At 41.5% G+C, this 23,579-nt stretch overlaps 1 protein-coding gene across 2 annotated transcripts in view; it reads right to left on the bottom strand.

Annotated features, from left to right (window-relative positions):
* Positions 1–23,579, bottom strand: part of LOC126924248 (peripherin-2-like) — a 350,059-nt gene that overhangs the window by 305,121 nt on the left and 21,359 nt on the right. The window lies entirely within an intron of this gene.

The following is a 23,579-nucleotide window of genomic DNA, read 5'->3' as shown; positions in this document are numbered from 1 at the left end:
AGCTTTCGTTTGTTCTAAGACACCCTATACTCCCTACCGGATTCTTCCCCGTATTACTCACCCCTTGGCTCTAGACCCCAGGCCACTATTCCCAAAACTTCTTACATGACTTTTTCCGCCCTTTCATCGAGTTTCGTATATTTCGCTGATCGAGATAGGCGTGGCTTTGTTTTTCACCACGCTTATGTCCTTAGGAAACTCGATATTGTCTGGATAACGACGTTATTCGATCTCTGGTGTCTTTATCGTCGATATGTCCACGTTTCCCTCGAAATGTGGCGGGATATAAATTAGCTGGATATCGTCGTGAGAATGTTATCGGTGATAAATTCATGAAACTCGATGATAGAGACGAACGTAATCTATGGTCGGAGAAAAGATCGGAAGAGAGGAGGGAAATGGTCTGCAACGAAAATAATCGATCGAACGTAGAAACTGAATCTCTTGCGAGAATTCTAGAGATAAATTAAAACAGAGATTACCACGTAAATGGAACGATTTGTATCTAGTTATTATTACGTTAACGTTGTCCTTGAAATTCGATTCCGCTACGAAGAGAAAAACGGAGATGCGAGAAATTATGAAAACGAAGAACTCCACGACAACATCGATCGCAGATATCGAATTAACGAAAAGGTCTGAAGCTTATATTCTATTGCCACAATAAAGAGAACTAAGTGAGATCGATCGACTTCATTTTGGTTGGCAAAGTTTCGACGGGATATCAAAATCGACCGCTTACTGCCAGTCAATCTTGCAAGTCGACTATCGTAGATCTCGGCCATACCGGAATAACTTTGCACTTTCGTTACCGCCTTTTCTCTTATCGACCAAACATAAATTCTCTCATCCCCGACGGAACAATAATAGCGACCGAACCGAGACCGCGTCACCGTTTCTACCACAGACACTCTAAACAGATTCGTATCTGCCGCTAAAAACGCAAACAGTCGTTTTTCATCGGAAAAACGTATTCCTCGAGAACCACCGCCCCCTTTTCTACCGTATATTTTACCGAACAGCAGAATCGATGATCCGACTCGCTCTGCAAATCGTTTGGATCTTATTCCGACCCTAACGCGTATCTTCTAGGCTTCTTCATTTTTATTTAACGTTTATTCCATTCCTTTTCCTTCAATACGTTCGGTGACATTAATTCGCGATAGTCTTCGTTCTATCTTTCGAAACGACGCTTTAATTGAAAAAAAGAAAAAGAATCTTAAGGTGCCTACCTACTGTCGTCTCACAACAGGTTAATGAAAATTTAACAGAGGGCGAAGGGATCAACTTGAAGTACCATCAGCTCCAACTATTTTAAGTCTTCTTGCTCATCGGCTGTTCGCGCATTTAAATATTCTGCAGAATGCATCGTTCGAATCCATCCTTTCCTTTCTCTGCTTCTCGCGAAGATGCTGCTTCTTCGAGGCGTAACTCGGCGGAATTCGTAAAGAGGCTCGCGATTTAGAATTTAGTTAAGCGACTAAGTGCTCACTTATGGAAACGCTATGTACACGAGGAGAATAGAGAAGAACGTAATTGCGAGGAGTACACGACTCGTGGATTAACGGACGAAAAGAAGGTATCGGGTCTTGGTAAATACAGCTGCCGGGGGAAAATTAATTTTCCTTACAAGTCAAGAAAAAAAGTTGAATTAACAGAGTTCGACTTTAAATAAATATGAACTGCGGTAGGTTCGATTCCTTTGCCTTTGATTATATAAATATAAAAATGTATAAACGTTGAGCAATCAATTAATAACAGCACACGGCTCTTCCCTTCCACTTTCTCGATGGAAAGTACGTCAAGTAGGAGGAAAGAAATATCGTCGATGTATAAACGCACGAATCTCGTCGAAGCATTGCTGTTTATCGCGGTGTCAATACTTCTCTACACACAGTGTCTCGTCGTAAATCGAAGAAAAGCGTCTTCGCGATATCCCGGTATTCGTTCGACTTCCGGCAGGCGTGCCGGTGTGTGCGTGCGTCGAGAAAATTACGCGTTCAATTTAGTAAAGTGGTGCCCTACTAGGTGCCTAGGAATTACATGTTCGAAAGAAAAACAAAACACCGATCGATAACGACCCTATGTAGAAACGTTCTTCGAAATTCCTTAATTCAAGGCGAGACACTGTACGAAAGCGAGGAGAGCGGAAGGAAAAGGAGAGAATAAAAACAAAAAAACAAAAAGAGACGTAAGTGGAGAGAAGCTGTTGAATGCTCGTTAATTGACACGATCCTGCTGCTACGGAGCGAGGAGACGAGAATTTTCCAGCGAAGACGAGTCGCCGACGATTTATCGCACAAGCGAAACAAATTTTACCCGGGCGAATCAGCCGTTCGATGGATTATTTCACCCCCTGGCAATTTCGAATGGATCGTGAACGAATAAAAAAAGAAAACGCTGGAAAAAGAAGAAAAGGTAAAAGACAAAAAGAAGGACGAGGTAGAGGGAAAAAAGGGATGTACAATGGCTCAATCACAGCGACAGGAGAGTTATCGCGCCTGCAGAAGAGAAAATTAACCGTGATTTAATAGCGAGAATTTTCGGATTCACCGCCATCCTCGTGTAACTCGTTTCAAACGTTCTCTCTCTCTCTTCCTCTCTCCCTCTCTCCTTCTCCCTTTATCGCTGCTGCGCTCTGCTCTTTCGGTATCAAATTCAACGTGTCGCAGAGCGATTCGAGCGGAACACGCCGGGTAGCCTGATTTTCCTGATGAGTTCAGACGCCGTCGGTGAAATTAATTTCGCTTCATTTCGCGCCGGCTTGAAATTCGGTGGGAGAATAAACGACGCCAACGGGCCAAGCGTGGAAAAAATAAGAAGGGAAATAGAAACAGTGATGCTTGAAGATATCCGGCGCGATCATCGAGCGTGCGTAAGACGTCCTTGAACGCGATTATTATACTGGATGATATCGAACGAAGAATCGAAGCGGCGTTGGATTTATCGCATCGTCGAGCCCAACAATTTTATGAATTATATTTTATCTTTCTTTGGTATAATGACTCAAAGACTCAAAGATCCAAAATATAAGAATCCAATAAAGAAATAAAATTCGAAGATATATCATCGTCATCGATCTAACATTCCTAACGATAATTTCCAATATATTTACTCAGAGGTAAACGTAAGTAATAAATTGCGAATAAATAATAATAAATAAATGTAATAATAATAATAATAAATAATAAATAATAATAATAATAAATAAATGTAATAAACTCGCAATTAAATAGGTCCAAGACTTTATATCGCTATTCTCTTATCAAAGCCAGCTCGTTCGAGAATCAGCAATCGAACGATCGCCTTTTCCCAACTTACGATCGTGTTACAATCGCATTCTCATTCGACGTTCGACGCTCTGAATTGCACGGTATTTTCTGCTGCTCAATACAGAAGCAAATGCGCGGCTTGTCGCCTTCCGGCGAAAGCGATTTCATCGCACTACATCCAGGGGACGCGATTAAAAGTGTTCCAATCCTCGCGCTATGAATATTACTATTCTATGCTATTCGAATCTCCTGTATCTCTTTAATCATACGAGAAACTCGTACTTTTCCTCGTTTTCCTCATAGAAACCTAAGTCCGTACCGTACAGTTTACACCGTAAGACCTTTTCGAAGGATGCTCGTTTCGATGAGCACCGCGTGCTTCTAAAATTTGCCACCAACTATCTGAAACAGCATGTGCAACTTATGGAGAAATATTTCGTATCGCGAAAGCCACGCTCTAATTGGCCCTTCAAATCCTGCCACAATAATCAATGGAAGATGGAGCGGAAGTTGTTAAGGCCGCGTAGAAACGATGTTCGTTCCGTAGCTCAAAGCTTCGACCGCGCCGACGAAAGTTCTCTCATTCAGTCTACGTAGTTGCGAGTTTCGGTATCAAGCAATTTTCGAGATGTTCCATTCAGTTACACGATAGGAAATTCGTCCCGAGGAATTAAGAAAGTTCGCGACTCGTTTAACGATGGAGAACAAGCTTGGGATAGCTACCCCTCGGATACGTCGTGCTTCCTGTGATTCATTCCACGTTAATCCGTCAGTCGTGATACGATGACCTCGTCCACTCTCTTTCTACTATAGGATTCGTCGGTAGAAGGGCATGGGACGCGTCTTAGTCTCCAAATGGACGTATCTTGCTAGAAGTTTTATTATTTATTAATATTAATATAAACTAATCCAGTTTTAATAACGATACGTCCGATTAAGTCGTTGACTGTTCGTACTTCAACGGCGAATAGAACGTGTTATGTATATCATCGTGCGTAAGTATTTTTGTATCTGCCCTTTTTATTTTATTTTAGGATATGACGTATATTTTATGAAAATATCTTTCACATAGTCGAACAAGAAGTCACGTACAAGAAGCCTTGGTATTCACTTACTAATTAGTTAGGTACAATTATTTAATTAGGCTATATCGAATCGTCTATCGTGCTATGCTATTTTCATATTATATCGTGAAGACTCGTTGATATCGTGGAAATGAAATTGAGAAATTAAACAAGAAAACAACGCTTTTTATACTCGGCCAAGGCATTTGTGGTCGTTTAATTGTTTTTCACGCTACTTGCACGTCGGTGTCTTCTAATAAAGCATCGCGCGGTTCGAAAATGAAAATGCGAAACCTCGCGTAAATTGCATTTTGTAAAATTGTATAGAGAGAAAACAATCTCATGGTACGAAACCGTAGTTAATACTTACGTGATCCAAAGCACTGAAAACAGTGAGAATATTAAATTACACTGGCATTTTTCTCCTGTCCTGTTGAAAATATCACAGGTATAAAGTCAAACACAATCTACGGTATTTCTCGTATCCCTGGGCTGTGAACAACAAATTTTCCATTTATTTTTACAGCATTCTAACAATTTTGCGATTCTTTCGTTCTAAAAAAAAAAAAAAAAAAAAAAAAGAAAAAATATCCTGTAACCGTAAACGTTTATTCTTCGTACAACATTTCGCTTGAATATATAATGCGACGCGAAATATTTAGACCACTGAAAGCAACTGGTCCGTACCGTTATGAATAAATTTGACAGTACTCGTTACGTTTTGGTGCAAAACGTACAAATAAACATGTATTCTCGCATAACGACATATTTAACCACATAGATTCTGTATCTCTAAATTTTAGAAAACTGTATAGAACACATACAACGAACATACGACCAACGATAAATCAAATATCCGGAATACACAAAGCACGCGATATAATATCTAAAAAACGAGACAAATCTCCGTTTAGACTGCATTTTCTCCGCTTACAATCGATAAAAATATCATAAAAGTCAGGATTCGCCCAATTTTTCATTTTTAATCTACCGATGAAAAAATCACAAATCACAAATGGATTACATCCGATTACGAGTCACGAATCGAGAAAAGAGTAACACTGATAAAAACAATTTACGAAGCAAATCGTGTAAGCAAGCAAATCCCCTATCGACGCTGTTCTCGATCGTTTGTTTCACCGTGGTTGCCAACAAGATATCATCGTAGACGGCATTTTTAAAAATATACAAGTGGTAATCCGTTAGCGGGCCGCGTAAACCAACTTTCCGAAGGTGGACGAATTTTTCTGCAGCGAGGTATCAGCCACGTGAGAACCAGGCCAGACGATGTGAACACCTTTTTGCCAGCGCAAAATGATAACGTTCCCGTGGCTCTTTTCCGCTCTGTTACCACGGAAACGGACGAGAAAAGAGGCTTCCTTCGGTCTACGAACCAACTGGAAGATGGGACGCAATTAAAAGCGCGATTAGCCTCGTTTGAATCGTTGCGTTTTTATCCGGAGAAAGCACACGTTTCCGTGTACCAGCACGTGGCAATTATCGAAAAGTGATTTTTAAGATCTGTTTAAAAGAAGTTAGCTTTTTGCTCGCGAAAGGCTGGGCGCATGAGGAAACCAGTTCTTGGTAAATTGCTGATTCAGATAGACTCTGAATGGCGAATGATGCTTCGTTCCGTGTAATTCGTTTAAGAAATATTTTCTTTAGGTCAAACGTGGTAATTAGTTAGAGTTGTATAAACAAGAGGATGTAACGTCAAACGACGTATACGTGAGTATTATCGACTCATAATCGTAAAATATAGATATTTCAATTAAATTTCTGTACATGTTGATCTTCTACGAATTAAAAAAATGTTTTGCGATATTGAATATACGTGTTTTTGAATTAAAGAGAATATTTACTTTGTAGCCGATGAATTAGAGACATAATAATAATACAAGTTCTTTAACTACGTATATAAGCGTTTCTGATTTTCAAAATAACAAAAATTGTGCCGGAAAATTTCATAATATAATATATTCATCCTGTACCTCCGACCTATCGAATTATTCACGTCCAATAGGCGCAAGAAGTACCAATTACTCGAAACAAAACAGTTCGAAGAAAAAAGAAAATTTGCAGCCTTATCGCGCATCGAGCAGATCGGTTTTGCTCTGGCAATTAATTTCCACTTAGCCACGCTAGCTTTTAACCGGTTCCTCGTCCCGTTTTTACGGCATTAGCGCCATAGGGAACCGACATAAGTGGCCGTGTAAACGATTGCACCGAAGGGGGTGTGGAAACGGTAGATAATGACCCAGGCAACGTTACGCGGCGAGTTAATTGGCGAAAGTTCAACATTCATACGAAATAAAACAGAAGACTGAAGAAGAAGAGTTTAAGAAGAGAAAAAGGTAGAAAGAGTGGATTACGGTAAATAGAAGGAATTAAGGTACGTGTCTATAATTATAATTGTCTTAGTCTCGATTTATTGGCCGTGCATGTAAATGTTATCTCAGAAGCGATAAACGTAAAATATCCTCCTCTATCGAAATCGTCCAAACATTCTCTATCCGAGACTCGTGTCAGTATGAAAACTTAACGAATAATTAATAGAAAAATCGTTTTAAAAATTCCAATACTGTAAGTAATCGCCCCATTAACCGTAAACCAAAGTCACAGAGTTGCATTCTCTCGCGTTGCGCGACTTTTCCCTCGTCCGTAGTTTTCAAAAGACAATAGACGGTACGTGTAAAATATGCGTGATCGTGGTAGGGGTAAAAGGCAAACTCGAAGCGAGGAGAAGGTAGAAAACTAGAGGAGCGTGAAAAAAGGAGAAAATGGACCGAGTTAAAGATGGACGAGATCGTCGTAGGGTGGTCGAGAGGTGGAAGAAGACCCGAAGAAAAGCGAGGGGGACGTGGACGCGGAAGACGAAATAGGGTTTTCGTAGATAGTAAGTGGCGACTCTATTATTGCACTTACATTCTATTACCGAGGACCAGCACTCCGTAGTTGGCTAGCAACGGCAAGCGACGAGTGCACGAAGGGTCCGCTTGCCTCCTCTCTAGCTGGATGGCTACCCTATTCCAAAGTTAAACTCCACCTTTCGCCATTACGAGTCGAGTAAAGCTGTTTATAGCGTTTAGCAGCAGATGCTGCACTCGTAACAGCTTGCAAATGAAAACGATCTCGCTTGCTCGCCCCCGAAAACCCGTTTGGTGCCGTCGTCGAAAGAGAAAGAAAGAAGAATAAGAGGAAAAAAGAGGGAATGGGTGAAACTCGGGACGAGTGAAACGCTACGCCTCATCACGAATCTCGGATAGGTGCGATGACCTATGACTGGACAACGTTTTATTTATTTCAGTCGCTAAAAATATTGAACATACAAGGAACTGTACGATAGCAAAATTTTATTATCAGATTAGAGCTTCGACACGTGTTCCGATAACGTGGTTTTATCGTAACTGTGAAACTAAAAATTCTTTCCTTACCGTCAGTTTTGTTCCTAATTTTTTCTTTGCGCGTACACAGGCGACGATTACAGCATCTCGACGCAAAGAAAAGTAGTTTCGAGTAATTGCCACGGATGTTTAACGCATGTTCGAAGCACACGCGGCCATTAGACCTGCAATATGGTATTGTTCGTGCATCTCGACCGTAAAGGCGTTGTTTACGCGACGATAACGACGCTAATCGTTGCGGATGATGGTCGAGGCATCTTCTCACGAAGGGGAGAAAATAAAAGAAACAGGCGTTCGTTAGCATGGTTCGATAAAAAAAAAAAGAAAGAAAAAGGAGCGAAAGAAGAAAAAGTACCGCGAGTCTGTTATTAACGATCGTTAACGAAACAATCGTTAACGTGTCACACGAGCACGCCACTTTTCACCGGTTCACTTTTGTGAATTCAATGTCTCGTTAGACCGGAAACTCGAGTTTCTGGAGTGAAGAACTAATCCATTAACAAGGAAGCAAACTAGGTTCATCAGAGAAATTAGAAGCATAGGAGAAATTGATCGATGTATTCGTGGTATTGGTACTTTTTATTAACTTTTGTATACTCTAACTTGGACATATTAAATTGATTTATCCCAGTTGCATGACTCGACGATATTATATTTATAAATTATAACTTACTTAGGAAAGTCGCTAGTATCCAATAATTTAAAGCAATGTCTGACTTACATGTGAAGTTTCAATAGAAATAGATGGATTCCACTAGTCGATTAATCGATCCGCAAACGGGTTTGGAACGACTCCTCACGATGATAAAGGACTCTTAAACTTCTTGGAGTAACTCGATCGAACCACTTGGAGAATAGTAGCTTGTCTCTTTTAATATCTGTCATGTTCGAAATCGTTCTTGATTAAATTCAAGGAAGACAAGTAGAACGTACTTTAATTCCTCTGATATGTAGATCAATTACTTTGTAAGTAGTTTGAGTATGGAACGATTACTTCATCTAGCTGTGATAGTAGTTGTTTAAAGAATGTCCTTTTCGCGACAAAAATGAAACATTCTCGACGCTTTCGACGTGCTCGTCGATCAATGCATCTGAGTCCAAACTATCAGTTTCGTATCTTTCGAGCGTCTGTATCGAAGAACCTTAATTATGTGTTCCTTATACATACTCAACGCATAAAATTCGCGATGAAATTTCCTTCGATCTTTCAACGATGCAACAACTATAATTCCTAACGTCCAACGTTCACAAACCTAACCTTAACCACACTATGAGTTTTCCCAAATTTCTGCATAATTCATAATTAATTTAATTTAAGTCAAAAAGTAATCCCTTGCGTTAAACGATACTTCAACGATAAAACGCTACAACGAGAATTCCGTGGCACGGTATGTCGAACGAAAGTTGAACGGAACAATCTAACGAGGCGATCCGCGTTCGCTGCAATTTTAACGACAACAATTGTACCGATAATACAGTGTCTGGCAATCTCGCGGGCGAGCGATCGCGAGCTAGCCTGCATGATTTATCGGTCAGGAAATTGACAATTAGCTACGGACCGATCGATGCGGCCAGAGCTTTTGGCAAGAAGCGTGTGCTGGACGGCTCGCTGTAATTTAATACCGCGGATAGTCGAACCAGATTGAGACTGACATCGGAGGAACCACTGGTGACAATCGCGATCACAATTTCCATCGTCAGAGGCGAGGAAATCGAACGAAAAAGAAACGCTCGAACACGGAGAAAAATTTGTTTCGCCATGTTTATCATCTAAACAAAGATATACGCGATATATCCGTACGTACAATTTGTACAATTTTTATAAAAAAGTATCATTTGACCATCTTGACTGTTCTAATAATTTAAATTGTTGCGACGATAATCAGAAATTCACGAGAATATCACAGACGAACCAGATCTAGCGAGCCTCGTCTCGCCGTAAGTATTTCTATTCTACTTATTCACTTACCTACATCGACTTTAGCGATTTTCTGCTCGTTCGACGACATTTCTAACGTTTCAAGTTTGTCGAAGGTTCGCTGGTAGTCGCATAAAGACTCTCTGCTTCTTGTCGCAAAGAGAAAGGGATATAATATCGCGCTATGACGTTGCTTCAACTCCGTTTTAACTGTTAGTTTTTCGCTACTTCGACATGGGGCTCTCTAACTGGCTTCCCCGTTCTTTCTCCTCGTTCTACCTCTGTTTCCAAGTCGACGTTTACGCGCGCACAAACTCATTCGCCGGTCGTCTTTTATATTACGAGCAGCTGCTTTATAACCGAACTTATTTGTCCTTCAGGGAAAACTCTTTTGTTCTACGTCCTTTGTCTCTCTGCTTTATTGACTTGTCTCCTTGTTGTCGCCCGCGACATTTTTGCCTTAATGGCGAACGGATAAAGATTAGACGTCGGTCCTGTTGGAACAACAATACCCCGTCGATACGGGCGGACGATCGACGCTATCGACGAACCGTTTACCACGACAACAAAGCCAAAAATGGAGCACCTGCTTTGTTTTTTAATAACGAGAAGCAACTTTGTTTCGTAAAGATTGCTCGCTCGATAGATGGGTAATTTTAGTGTAACAAGGATCGTTTTTCTCGGCGGAATTTGAACTTTTCGTTAATCTTTGTTAATCCATCGTGCACTAGAAGAGAGTAACGTAATGAGAATCGAAGCGCGTTTCAACGAGCAAGCTACCGCGAATAAAGCGTTTCTGCGAGCGTTCTATAAACCGTTAAGATTGGAAATTTAATATTACTTAACATAAATACTATGCTACTTCGTTCTAAACGATACTTTACACGAAAAAGTACCAGAGAACCTGAACAAAAATGATACGCATACAGTAATCGCGACTCCTATTATCTTCGAAACTGAATTACTAAAAATCAAAACGAGATACAGCATACGTTTATTGGACAAACGTGTTGTTCTGGATACGTTCTATCATCCGTATCGTTCAGCGCTTTCATGATTTCACCACATATCGAAGCTTGCCACACAAAAGCGCCATACCCTGTGCATCCCATATACAACGCTGATTAATTTTCGTTGTCGCGTTTCGAATTTTCGCGCTGCGCCCCTCGTAAATATCCATCGGCACAGGAGCTCGTGCTAGGTGTATTAAAAAACGCTTTCGTCGTAAATATCGCGCGCTCTCGAGCGCGTAGCCGTGCCTGTGAACGATAGAAAGAATAACGGTCGCGGCGTGCGGAGATGCCGGGTCCTCTCTCACCCACTTCCTCTTTCTCTCTCCTCCTCTATTCTTCTCGCTCTCCCTCGCGTGCAATGAAAAGTTGAGATTTCGAGTACGTTTGACGGGGAGATATTTTTCGGCCAGCCAAGAGATCAACGGAACGGTGGATAGACGGTGGGAAAGGGACGGGGCGTGAAAGTTGGACGACTCGTTACAACTTTTTAATGGCAGTGAGATTAGTTTTTAAACGACTTTCCGCGTAGTTGGAGAAATTTTCATGATACCCGAGAACATTCTTCAGCGGTTCTCGACGTGTGATGACGCGCACCGGATGAACGACGCGAAGCCGTGAGTCTCGCGCTTTTATCCTCGGCCAATTACATCGGCACTCCTTTTGCAAGATATAAGGTAGATGAACGCAAACATCGTGTCGCTGTTGTTGTTGTTGTGTTTTTCTTCCGATGGATTCAAAGAAGATTTTTTTCGCCAAAGAAAGTCGATCCTCTGACTTGGAAATATTCTAGAAATTTTATAAGATTCTTAATTTTTTGCCATTTTGCGTAAGCCGTGAAGCCGTGAAATTTCCTCGACGCTAAAACCGAGATGATCGCTTTGAATTCTATAATGAGATCTATACAAGCTATGAAATCCCCAACGTATCGAAATTCTATAACGTAGCCCCTTCGTAAAATCGTAGAAACAATTCGGTCGGATCGCGCGATTAACACAAACAAGCTTCAGAAACAGATATGTAATAGGCAGAGAATAAAAGAAAAAGAAGTGGGGAAAAATGATCGGTCTGGTTCATTGATCGCGATATCATTTCCGATCGCGACTACAAAGAAAGACGGGGTTTAATTCGTTCCGGCGAAACGAATCCTACAGATTCCTATCAAATAAACGCGTATACGGATAAAAATCGCAGTTCGAGTAATTATATTGAATCAGCTTAGCGGAGGAAGCCGCCAAGCATTCCTCCCTTTTCCCTTTCCTCTTTTGACTATCTGAACGCCAGCCAGGGGCTGAGCAGGCGAAATTAATTGGAAAAGAGGAGTCAAACGAAGAGCGAAATTGGTAACGCGTCAAAGCACTTTTGAATAACGTTTTCGAGGGCTTTTCGTAGATAGAATACTCGCGCGGTCGTTAATCAAACCGTAAATCCGTGCCGATATTAATACGTTCGGCGCTGGCCTGAGTAAATTTTATATACGAGATATTAAAACGCGGCAACGAAACGTTCGATCTCATCACCGTGACTTTAAACGTCGAGTCGATCGTTCCGAGCATTCCGGTCCTATTACCGCAACTTCCTTTTACGTTCCATACATATACACGGTACTTTGCTCAGTTATCGATTGTAAACACGCAATTTATTTTTGTTTTGATCGATTGTTTACAATCGTATCAGTCGCTATAACAGGTTATTAGCAACTCGCGATAAATTAAGATTTCCTTCGGTTCGACGTAGAAATCGTACAACCTCGTATTTCATAGTCCACTTGATCCAAATTAATGTTTCACGTTTTATAAATATACGATAACGTATATCTTCTGCGCAGAACCACGCATTAGCGACACGAACATCTATAAATATCGAAACGCACCCACCATTGAACTTTCTCCATTTCCGTCGCGTGTTTTCCCGTTCCGAGCATTTAAAGTATCTACGAAACTCTGTCGCGAGTCTGTCGACTCGACTACCCCGAACGACCAAACACACCCTATTCACCCTTTCGAAAAATCCCTCGCAAACCGAATCCCAGGCTACATAAGTAACACGAAACGTTCTCCATGCAGATGTATCCAGTGGAGGAGGAAACTTATGCAACATGCATCGATCGCGATGCAGAAGAGAACTTTTTTGAAAGGAACGGCCCACTGAATTCTGGTTCCGAGACGAGTTCGCGTGATTATTCGAAACGGAGCATCGGCCCTCCCCGTGTAACTGCTTCATACGAATTTCTATCTGCTTTTCCCTGTTTTATTTTCTATATTTATTCTCCCTATTCGTTCTTTCTCTCTCGTTTCTCGTTTTCCCCTTCTGGTAAGCATCGACGAGAGATTCCTTTGGATTACTCTATCAAATAAGAAGCTCAGGGTCTTTGAAGGTGGAAGATGCTTTCACCACCGATCCAACGTTGAATAACGGCAGCGTTAAATAAATTTTTGTCGACGCCGAGTAGGTACGTTTGGATTCAATATCTTTTTAGATGCGCGACCTGAGGGAAACACGAGCGGAATATTGTTCTCCGTTTTCGTCGCGTTTCACCTCGACCCTTCCTCTTCGGACGGTTCGCGAATATTTTCTTCGTTTTCTCAGCCAACAGGGCCGACAGCCCTGACGGCGAGATATTTTTAGCGACACGTACACGCGTGTTTCTTTCCGCTTGGATCCGCTGCTGCTCTCGCTGTTAACGCTCGCCTTATGACTTTTTTATGGGTGCTCGCGGTGCTGCCAGGTATTTGTTTGGAGAACAGCCCGGCACGCTGTGAAAAATTGCTCGAATGTCCCCCATAATTTTAATGCTGATGTTTTTCTTTTCATCTTGCTTCCCCTCGTTTTCAGTTCGTATATTATTTAAGTGTTTTTCAATTTCTCTTTCGATTAACTTTTTCGTATTGTTTTGTGAATTATTTAGGATCACAGAGCTGGTTGAACTATTGGTGTCGTTTTAAAAAATTATTCCATATCTATGGATGTATTTTTACACTTTTGTAATCAATAACACATTTATACGTTGTCATCGTTCTACCACGTTAATTCTTAAAAATCAAAAGAATTTTGTTTCGTGTTTCTATATTACTTGCCTACGTACAATACGTAATTATACGTAATTTTATATAATCACAGAGATATTACAAGTTGGACACTGGAAAGTTAATTTCTAAATAACAAAGAAACAATGGAGAATGTATATCGATGATTAATTCACGATGCTTTCCTACAATTTCAAGCGAAACCTTTGATTAAAAGAAACGAAGAGATCAAATATCTCAAAAGACCTTTAAATCCATTAAATTATAAATTTCTATCATAGTTTAAGCAATTTAGTAAGTGGAGGATGATTGTCTATTGCGCCGGGAGTTGTCGATAGTTCTGAAACAATTTAAAACTCCAGTCGACCTCGACACGGGTCATCGATACTCTGTGAGCTGAGGTCCCACGGGATCTCCGATTCAGAAGTAATTTAATAATAGTTGAGGAGATAGAGCGAGAAGTAACCAGATACGAGAAGTATCTTGTACAAGATGCTCAATGGAATTTGTCGGCTTTAAAAAGAGTCTCAACAACATTGCAAGCTGCACGAGTTATTGCAACCGCATTAATCTTCTATTCCAACGATCACATTTAATATAAATTAATTGTTGCATTACTAAATTTTGTTTGCAATAAAGATACAATTAATAAAGGAATAAACGAATCGATCAAGCTACGAAAATTTATACGTTCTTATGAATTTTCTGAAATTAAAGACTTTCGAACTCGGTTAAAATTACATGAATTATACTTTAGCCGTAATTTAGCCCGTATCGATAGAAAGTAGGACAACGTAGTCGACTATAAGAGCGTGGCTGCATCAGTCGATATTACTACTCGGTTCTTTAATTTAAGACCTCGTTATATCGTTATATCGTGAAGGCTACTATAACAATGTCCCAGAGGCGCGCTAAAAACCGCGTTAACGCGCTCCCAGGGGAATTAAGCGATCCCCCACGGACAAACGATGGAACCGGATCCATTTATATGCGTTAAGACGTCTTAGCTTTCTTAAGGGAAGTTTTAACGAGCGTAACCAAGGAGTTTCGTTGGCCGTACTGGGACCTCCTGAAACTTTTAATCTTGATCAACCGCGACCACGATCGAGGCTCGCGCCTTTTTACGACTACTACCTGACCGGCTGCCTTGAAGATCTAATTTCATCGTTCAAATTAACCCTTTCGTTTTTAAATTATTTAACAACTATGTCGAGGATGTTAGTGCTATTCGTTTATAGGAAATTTGATAGTATGAAAATGCACAGAATAATACTCGATGTTTGGAAAACATATTCGTTTCGCCGATTTGCTTAAAATTTTGAACCGAAGAAAGGAAAAGAGTGACAATGATTCCACTTTTTTCTCTTTTAATCGATCTTCTCGTACTTTCTACTCGAACACTATATCCCAGGCAAAGTATAAGGAAATGCAGCGCGCTAAACCAAGCAACGTAGAGTCCTTTGCCTCGGTGATCGAAAGCCTCTGCTTCGTCTTGTGCAACACCGTAAAAAGGACTCTTGTAAACGGACTGGGAAAGACGACGAGGTTTGGTGATTAGGTCGATAAGCTGGAAAAGAACGTAAAAAGCGTCGAATAGGTCGGTTACATTGGCGAAAGCCACGGAAGTTGCGAACAAATATCGCGATCGGACGCCTTCGACTACTCACCGCGAATAGTTTGAAAGTGGGTGGAAGAGGATGTATGCGCTCCGGGAGGCTGTTTTATTATGAAGCGTTCCGTATACGCGTGCGTCACCGGCTACGCGGCGATAATAATGTTACAGGCACGCCGGAGGGATCAGCGTTAAAATTTAAAGCATTATAACCGGTTTATCGATCGTTAGCAGTGCCGGGTTAGCAGACCGCGTGAAATTTACTAGAAATTTATCCGGCCCTCGTATCGAAGTCACGTATAATATTTGCTCAGATACGGTTCCGTGTATCGACGACGTAGTGGCCCGGCAATTTACCTTGAATGTCGGCCAATTAAAGTTTCAGCCGATCGATTCTGTCCAGAAGAGGCGGGGAGCAAAGGATTTCCCATAGAAATTGTTCGGCGTGGAAGATCGCTCCTCTTCGTCTCGCTCGTGGAAAAACGTTTGAACCGACGATTCGTCGTCTTTTCGTGGCTTTCGTTCTTTTTCTTTCGCAAAGTTTTCGATTTTAATCTGTTCCACGTTAAGAGGAATTTAGAGAAGATATCGCTGTGTTTTCAATTCCACGAGGACTCACCGTGCCGAAAAAGCTTGGCGTTTGAAGCAACCCGGTAAACGGCAGGCTATAGCCGCATAACCGGTGGTATAACGAAACAAAAAATATAGCGGGCATGAAGGGGAAAAAGGAGAAGAAGAAGAGGGCAATAAAAACTTCGAGGAATGTTTAATGACGCGGCTAGAAGGGAGAGAGTGAGAGGGTGAAAGAGAGAGGGAGAATGGGGTGGGTGGGAGGCATTCGTTTAATTTGTTCGAAACTTCGGCTAAGTGTTTAATTAGTTAACTTTGCACACTGCCGCGGCCCCAGGTACGCAAACACTTAGTAGGTAAATTACAGGGCCAGCCATTCCATAACTTTCCGACATCCACGACTCTAGTAAGTATACACCGCATAGCAATATCATTCGTTGCTACCAGCTAATAATACGTGGTTGCTTCGACGGTACATACCCTTTAAATTTCGTGCCAACTTCCACGAAACTTACCATCTCTCCGTGATCCTTCTTTCCGTGTTAAATATCATTCATCCGTGGCCATGGAAAACGAAGAAACAGAGATGCGAATAAAGAAATTAGAAGGAAAATATCGGTTTGAAGAACGGATACAAGAACGCATCTCAACGCGATATCAGTTACCAGTTAATTAAGCAACCGAGGACCAAGTCGAGTAACTTACCGCGAAAGAGTTTACGGACCATTCGGGAGATTTAACGCACGTGGCTGGCTTGTGCTCTGAATCGCAATGAACCTGTGGTCCTTTGCCCATTTCGAGTTTTAATATTCACCGTGGCACGGTCGTTCGAAATAACAGCTCGGTGTCGCTTAGTAATTTTACGATTCAACAGCAATTCATAAAGTGGGAGAATCTGTCGCGCGAATTAATGGCTGACGCTAACAAACTTATCTTAGAATAGATCTCGCAATGAGCAACAGACCTTGTCATCTTCTTAACGTATATATTACGTACATATTATTCATTATATAGGTAAATACACGCTCCGTGAATCCTTACAAATTCCAATAATCTTCCAACCCGACCCATGTCTTGCAATGTCGCGGCGGACCATTGTCGGCTTAAACGCGAAGCCTATTGTCTCAAAACTCGTTTATCTGGCCGCGACAATACTCGGGCTCAAGAACTACGCTTCGCGTAGTGGAGAAGCCTAGCGGAAGCTTCACGACCATTATCCTACGCGGTTAAATTCAAGCAAACAGGCCGTCAATACAGCAGCCATCGGTTTCCAAAGAGTGAAAACTTGGCCTAGTCGAGTCGAGTAGTAACGGTACACGTGTACGTTCACACATAGCAGCTCGGGATATATACAGGGTGTCTCGGTGATCGTGGTACAATACATTCTGTGCATGAAGATACAGACGCGAAGTGACGTAACCCCGTTCTAGCCAGACAGAGAGAAGGAGAACATGGAGCTTAGAGTGAAAAGGAAGCTGGTACACGTCAGAAGCATTACCGATTGTCGACATGCAACTGTTGAGAAACTCGATTTCACCCTCTCCTCTCTTACCCCCGTTTAGCCGTCTCCACCCTCTCACCCAGGGGGAAGCAACGCATCCGCAACTGAAATAACAAGCAGCGAGTTAATTTCTCGCGTAACTTCTCCTCTCGCGATATCTACACTCTGCTACTTCTGACAGCGTTGCCGAGAGTCGGGGTTGGAGGGGGTAAGGCGTCATCGGGACGCCACCACGCCGATCCCCTGCACAACGAATCCTCCAACGATAACCGGGAATATTATTGAAAATCTAAAGTTTCCTTGCCAGTGGAAAATTGATAGAGATACCGCGGTAATGCGATATTTGTTTGCGTCTCGAAACTTTCGAATTAATATTTAAAAATTCTTACGTGAATTTTCATCGATCGTTTGAAAACATCGAAACGTTTACAGTTTGAAAATTTTAGGAAACTTTACGATATTTTATTATGCTTAAACGAAACTCGGTTAGTACGTAGAAGACGAAATCCTGTTTGGCGAAAATCGTGTACTAACATACAGTTGAAAGCGTTCAGCGATGAATGGTACGTCATGAAACTTTACGTATCAAAAGATGTAGAGTAAAGTTTTTTAAAACGAGCCATTGTTTTCCGGAAAATTGAACGATACCATAGAGAACAAAGTTGTTTTACATGACAGAACGGATGAAAAACGTAGAACATAAATTTTTTCGTACGATCATTTGCTTCCTAGAAAATTGTTCTGATAGAATCGTTCTTCCTTTCGTTGTAAATCAACCTATATATTTATTGTTCCATTTTTAGTTGTATTTTCCATATTCACGATACAAAATCCTCGCATTAAAATATATTATTCCTTATTTCTTTATCGTCCTACACACATAGATAGAACGAAGAATGAAAAATATTTATCATTACGTCGCTTACTATCAGACAGTCTCGCTGCGATCAACATTGTCTCTTCCCTTTCGAATCCTATCGTAAAATCCTTACGAAACTAAAAATTGATTAAAAATTGCGCGTTAATCACCGTGTTTGAGAAACAAACACACTCTCGGTTTCCTCTCACACACGATGCAACTTGCGAGCGATTTCGAATTCCAAAGAGCAACACAGACTCGCATTACGCGTCCAGCGTCCCACCCTCCCTCTGCTTCAACCCCCGGTGCACAAAGAAGCTACCAACAATTCCCTCGGAACCGAGCACAGAAGCAACCCTCGACGTTCGACCAAGCCTGCATTAATCACCGCGCACTTCGCCGAGAAGCCGCATTAATTACATACAATACGCAGCTACGTGGAATTTGCATAGGACGTGCTAGCCTCTAATTAATAGTATGTAAATCGGTGTTCCGTGGCCGTGCGTCTTCGGCCTCATCGCTACGACTTCGACGATTAATCGAGCGAATAGAAAACGTAGAGAGAAAGGAACGCGATCGCGGGACGATTTCGAAGCTTCGTTCGCAGTTCTCCGAACGTTTGCTCGATGAATGAATCGTGGTCTCTTTGTGGCGCGCGAGCCGTGCGATCCAACGCTGGCGACGTTAATTAATTGCCCGAGTGAAATGTTAATTAAAACGGAAATTAGTATCGCGCGTAACGCGCGTTCTTGCGGTTCCCACCGATGCGAGCCGGCCGCGTTCGGTCGAATTTACGGCGTCCCGCGATACCGCCGAATACGCTGTACCGTCGGTCTCGTTTTATTGTTAAATAAACGGACAATAAATGCAAATTCCATAAGATACCAGTGTGTAAACTAGCTTACTCCACACGCAGGATGAAAACAGAAGTTTTCATGCGGTTTTGATGACTGTCATTATGTACTAGCCAAAGGAGTAGGTTTTCATCTACGAAAAGGATTCAGATAATGAAGTATAATTAAATCTTTGCATGTTCGTTCTATGCACCATCCAATTTGTTAAGCTAATTTGCAAAAAAAAAAAATGAAACGAAAAGTTTACAGAAAAAGTTGCTAAATCCTCAAACTTAAACCATTTGTAAAATATTCTGAAACACAGTAGAAGGTGTCGAGTTCCTTACGTAATATTCGATACCAACGAACGACTGGAATATTAATCGAGACAGAAGTTACCATCATCGAATAAAGTGTATCGCCATACTCTGTAAATTCACAGGCGAATGTATTTTTAGCGATAGCCGTAATTCGATCGGCGCACTTACAAAATAGGACCGATCGAAAAATAGTGGTCGATATCGCGAACGACGCAGTTGGAATATTTTGTAGGAAATCAGGTGTGCGAGAGTATTCACGGGGATTTTCATAGCGATAGACACTTATCGGCGTGTGAACACGCGCCGCGAGGACATGCGAGCGCATAATTCGCCGCGTGTTACACGGAATTTCCGCGAGAACCGGTGAAGTCGTGACAATTACAGTACAGCTTTTTACGACTAGTCGCGATAAAAGCAACTGTTATATCGGGTGTCCTATTTGACTTGCTCGTTCCAGCCGGTTTTGTTCTCGTGAAAATACTAGAACGTGGCTATTGCTGTTTATGGCTATTTAAAAAGATCGTAAAATACGCATCGAGTGTCGTAAAAAAAGAGTCATCATGATTTATATATTAAGAGGTATAAAAAGATAGGGAGAATTTTGAAAGGAAAGGAAAATGAGAAAAAAGACCAAATAAGTGAAATTGGTAAAAACGGTCTGTGTATAGTCAGACGCGTTAAACACGTGTGGAGTGGTATCCACCCTTGTAAAAAGGAGGTAGTTTATTGGAACATTTTTGCTACAGCTGTGCTCCTTTTTAACTTCAACATCACGTACATTTTTACAAGAGTATTACGAAAGAGTTTTTAGCGAGATTTTACGTGGACGGTTTACAGGCAGACATTATTACGGTATAACTACGTATTTAACTTCACACGTATTGTCAGAAATTCGCTGATAAATAGTCAGTAAATCGGCATTTTTCTTTTCTAAGAGAAATTTTCTACCGTTCCTTACTTCTCTCGTTTCATTTAAATTATATCGATAATTTAAATCATCGTGGTAACTTAGCCGTAGAAAGTTCATGAAACTTGACGAACATTTCGCTTAAAATTACGCAATAAGTACTCGATGAATTACAAATGGAATTACAAATGTCCAGATGATCGCGCGATTACCCGATTTTCACAGAATTTCCACTTTAATCCGCTACGTTTGCTTCAAAAGCCAGTCAGAGTGCTCGAACCATCCTAATTAAGGAAAACAGCCGGCATGAAACGTAGAATCGACCGCAAGGCATGGAATTTCGTTGGAATCCACCGTATCACATCGATACTCCGTAAACTGAACTAACATTTTTATCGACCACCTCGATCATATCCGCGCTGCGTGATCTTCTCGCGTCCGTTCCGCCGTCATTTCTCCGTGAAAAATTTCGCACGACGACGTACGTGACCCATATGCACGTGGCACAATGAAAAGTAAACGGACCGAAGCGTGGACGAGCTAGCGTCGAGTGCGCAGCGACGCAGAAGAACCGCCGGAAGTGTGTTAAGTGACGCTCTTGACAGGTGTAAATAACGGACAAGCCGACGTATTCAGAATAGTAACCGCAAAACTGCGATCACGCGACTCTGTCCAAGACCGAAAATCCTCGCTCGAAGCGATGCCTGGGCTAAGAATGCGTAAATAAAGTCTGTTTCCTGGCTCGACGCGCCATTTCCATGAGAATACCCAGAATGGAAAATGGCTCACCTTCGTGTTGCGTGTGTAGAAAAATCTAACATGAATTCAACGTTGAATTTGCAACGGTAATCGGAAGAAATAGTAACATATTTGATACAGGCACACGCTATTCTTATTGATTCCTCCTATTAATATTGGAGCACCATGGGTGTTCGAGAAATTATTTCTCTACATATTATTTTATTAAATTAATCGTTTTTGAAATGTTAAAGCGTTTACCGCGTGCGACAGTTTCTTGCAGAATGAACGATACGCTAAATAACGTTGAGAGTAGCCTGAGCTTATTTGATCGATACAGTCGTATTAAAACAAGATAAGATACCACGCGCCAGTATTCCATGCCACAGGCGTTCAAACGTTAGAACGCAATCCATGCTTCTTAGAACTGTGAAACGAAAAAACACGTATTATAGCAACGTCCACCCAAAATTAAACGATAAAACAACGTAGAAAACGCATAGGCGTAAACCCAGGCAGCTGCGCTTTCTAGAAAATTCTTAACTCGAACAAACGACCGATGTAATAAGGACAAGAAAGAGAAATTTCTAGTCTCTGCGTGGATACTTTAAACAGAACGAAGGTAAGCAAGTTCGAGGATATTCGGCAGTGAAACTTTCATGATTCCAAAGAGCGGGTCCGCGTGACTACAACCGAAGTTTATAGCAACACGGGTAGAAGACGGACAAATAGGGAACGCCGGCGGGTCTAAAACGCGAGGCGGTCCCCTTTAAACGCTGATACGTCAGTTAGACATTTTCCGAGTGGTGTGCTGCTTACTCTCGGTACGCCGATGGCGGAACTCAACCCCGTGTCCTAGGAGGGTGTTTTAATTAACCCGAGCGCAAATATTTATTTATTTGCCGAGGTTAGAAGTCAGGACGTGGCGTAACACGATCAACTTCAAAAGTTACATGGAAATGGATACGGATCGATGGTGCGGAAACGTGATATACAGGGTACAAATAAAAAAAGTGAATTCGAAACAGCGATGAAAACAGTTCGCGTACAAAAATATTGTTTGAAGCTGATTTTTCTCGTTATACGCGGCAGTACTTTACGTTTATTTTAAATATACGCAACTTGGACGAAAGTGTTCGAACATTCGTAGACGCTTTTACGAATATACGTATTACGTGTACTGTACGAAACAATGTACTGTCTCGCTGGAACCGATACGAGACTACCATAACTGTATTAGCGAAGTTTGAAACAAATCAGAAAATACATGTGACAGTTACAAGATGTCTCAAAAATGTATATGACAAGTACGAGATGCTTGAGCAGCATCCACTTCTGATTTACACCTTGTAGGCAGAAGTTGGGGAGAATAGAACTGCGAGAAAAGAATAGACGTAAAGGGTAGGTGTGAAAGGTTCAAAAGAAAGAATAATCGCAATAACAAGCAAATTTTCACGGCAATGGTTTAATTAATTGCCTCGAACAATGCGAGTTTTCGACAGGGGTTTATGAATCAAGCGTACATGCATACACAGAGGTGCATCAGGTTGTACAACTATCGGAAAATCGCTCGTTAACCTAGCCCCTTTGACGGTAAACCGATTAGTCGACAAAACAGCGAGTATTTAACTTGGAATTGTTCGGAACAATTACAATGGAAACGTGGGACGTTTACACGCGCCGGTTAAGTGATACGAGCACCGGTTTGCTGGTTTCGTGCCCTAGAACCCGATGAATCGCCAGGTGAGATTGTGCAAAGGATTAAATAAATATTTGGCAAGAAGTTACTCGTCATTCTGGTATTTGGCTGTGAATGATTGCTTAGTCGATATTACATTAAAACGAGATAAAAATGATTTATACGCGCAAGTCGGTCGATGATAGACACCCGAGTGTTTTATTCGATTTAGGTCTATAGAGAGAAAGTTATTTATTCATCGACTGATTCCATTGACAGGATGATTATGGACGCATCTGCCGGTAAACGATAGAAACTTAACAGTTGGAAACTTATTCGAGTCGGTCTGCAGGGAATATTTCAGAGCGAGGCAATACGGCCGTTCAGAATAATCCAATATCATCCGACGTGATCCAGCTTGACAGGACGCAGCTGGGTAAAAATCGCGGAATGTCGTTCGCGTCGAGAAAACATTGGACCGCGCTGGCCTGGTTTTTTACCCTAAAACGAAATCCAGGCTGCTCGATTTCGCGCTTTAAACATTCGCTTCTCTGGCCATACGACTTTCATAGAACGTACGGCATGGTAATCGACGGATTTAATCTCGCGAAACAGGAATCAGAGCGACAACGGACATCGAGTTCGTCAGGGAATCGATGAATAAAAGAGCGCGTGCAATCGAGGTGCAAATTTTCTCGCGAATACCGTCGCGACATATCCTGTTCGACGAAACAATCACGACGAAACGCGACGTACCCATCGTTGTACGTTTCGACAGATGTTTCACGCAGTACCTGTCTAAAAGTACTTCGATGATTCTATCTTGTATCAATATTATTCCTCTCGCTTTTCTTTTATATTTTATCG

This window comes from Bombus affinis, chromosome 14, assembly GCF_024516045.1.
Source record: "Bombus affinis isolate iyBomAffi1 chromosome 14, iyBomAffi1.2, whole genome shotgun sequence".
Taxonomy (NCBI): domain Eukaryota; kingdom Metazoa; phylum Arthropoda; class Insecta; order Hymenoptera; family Apidae; genus Bombus; species Bombus affinis.
The sequence above is the reverse complement of the archived record's forward strand: the minus strand, read 5'-3'. Positions and strand labels throughout refer to the sequence as shown.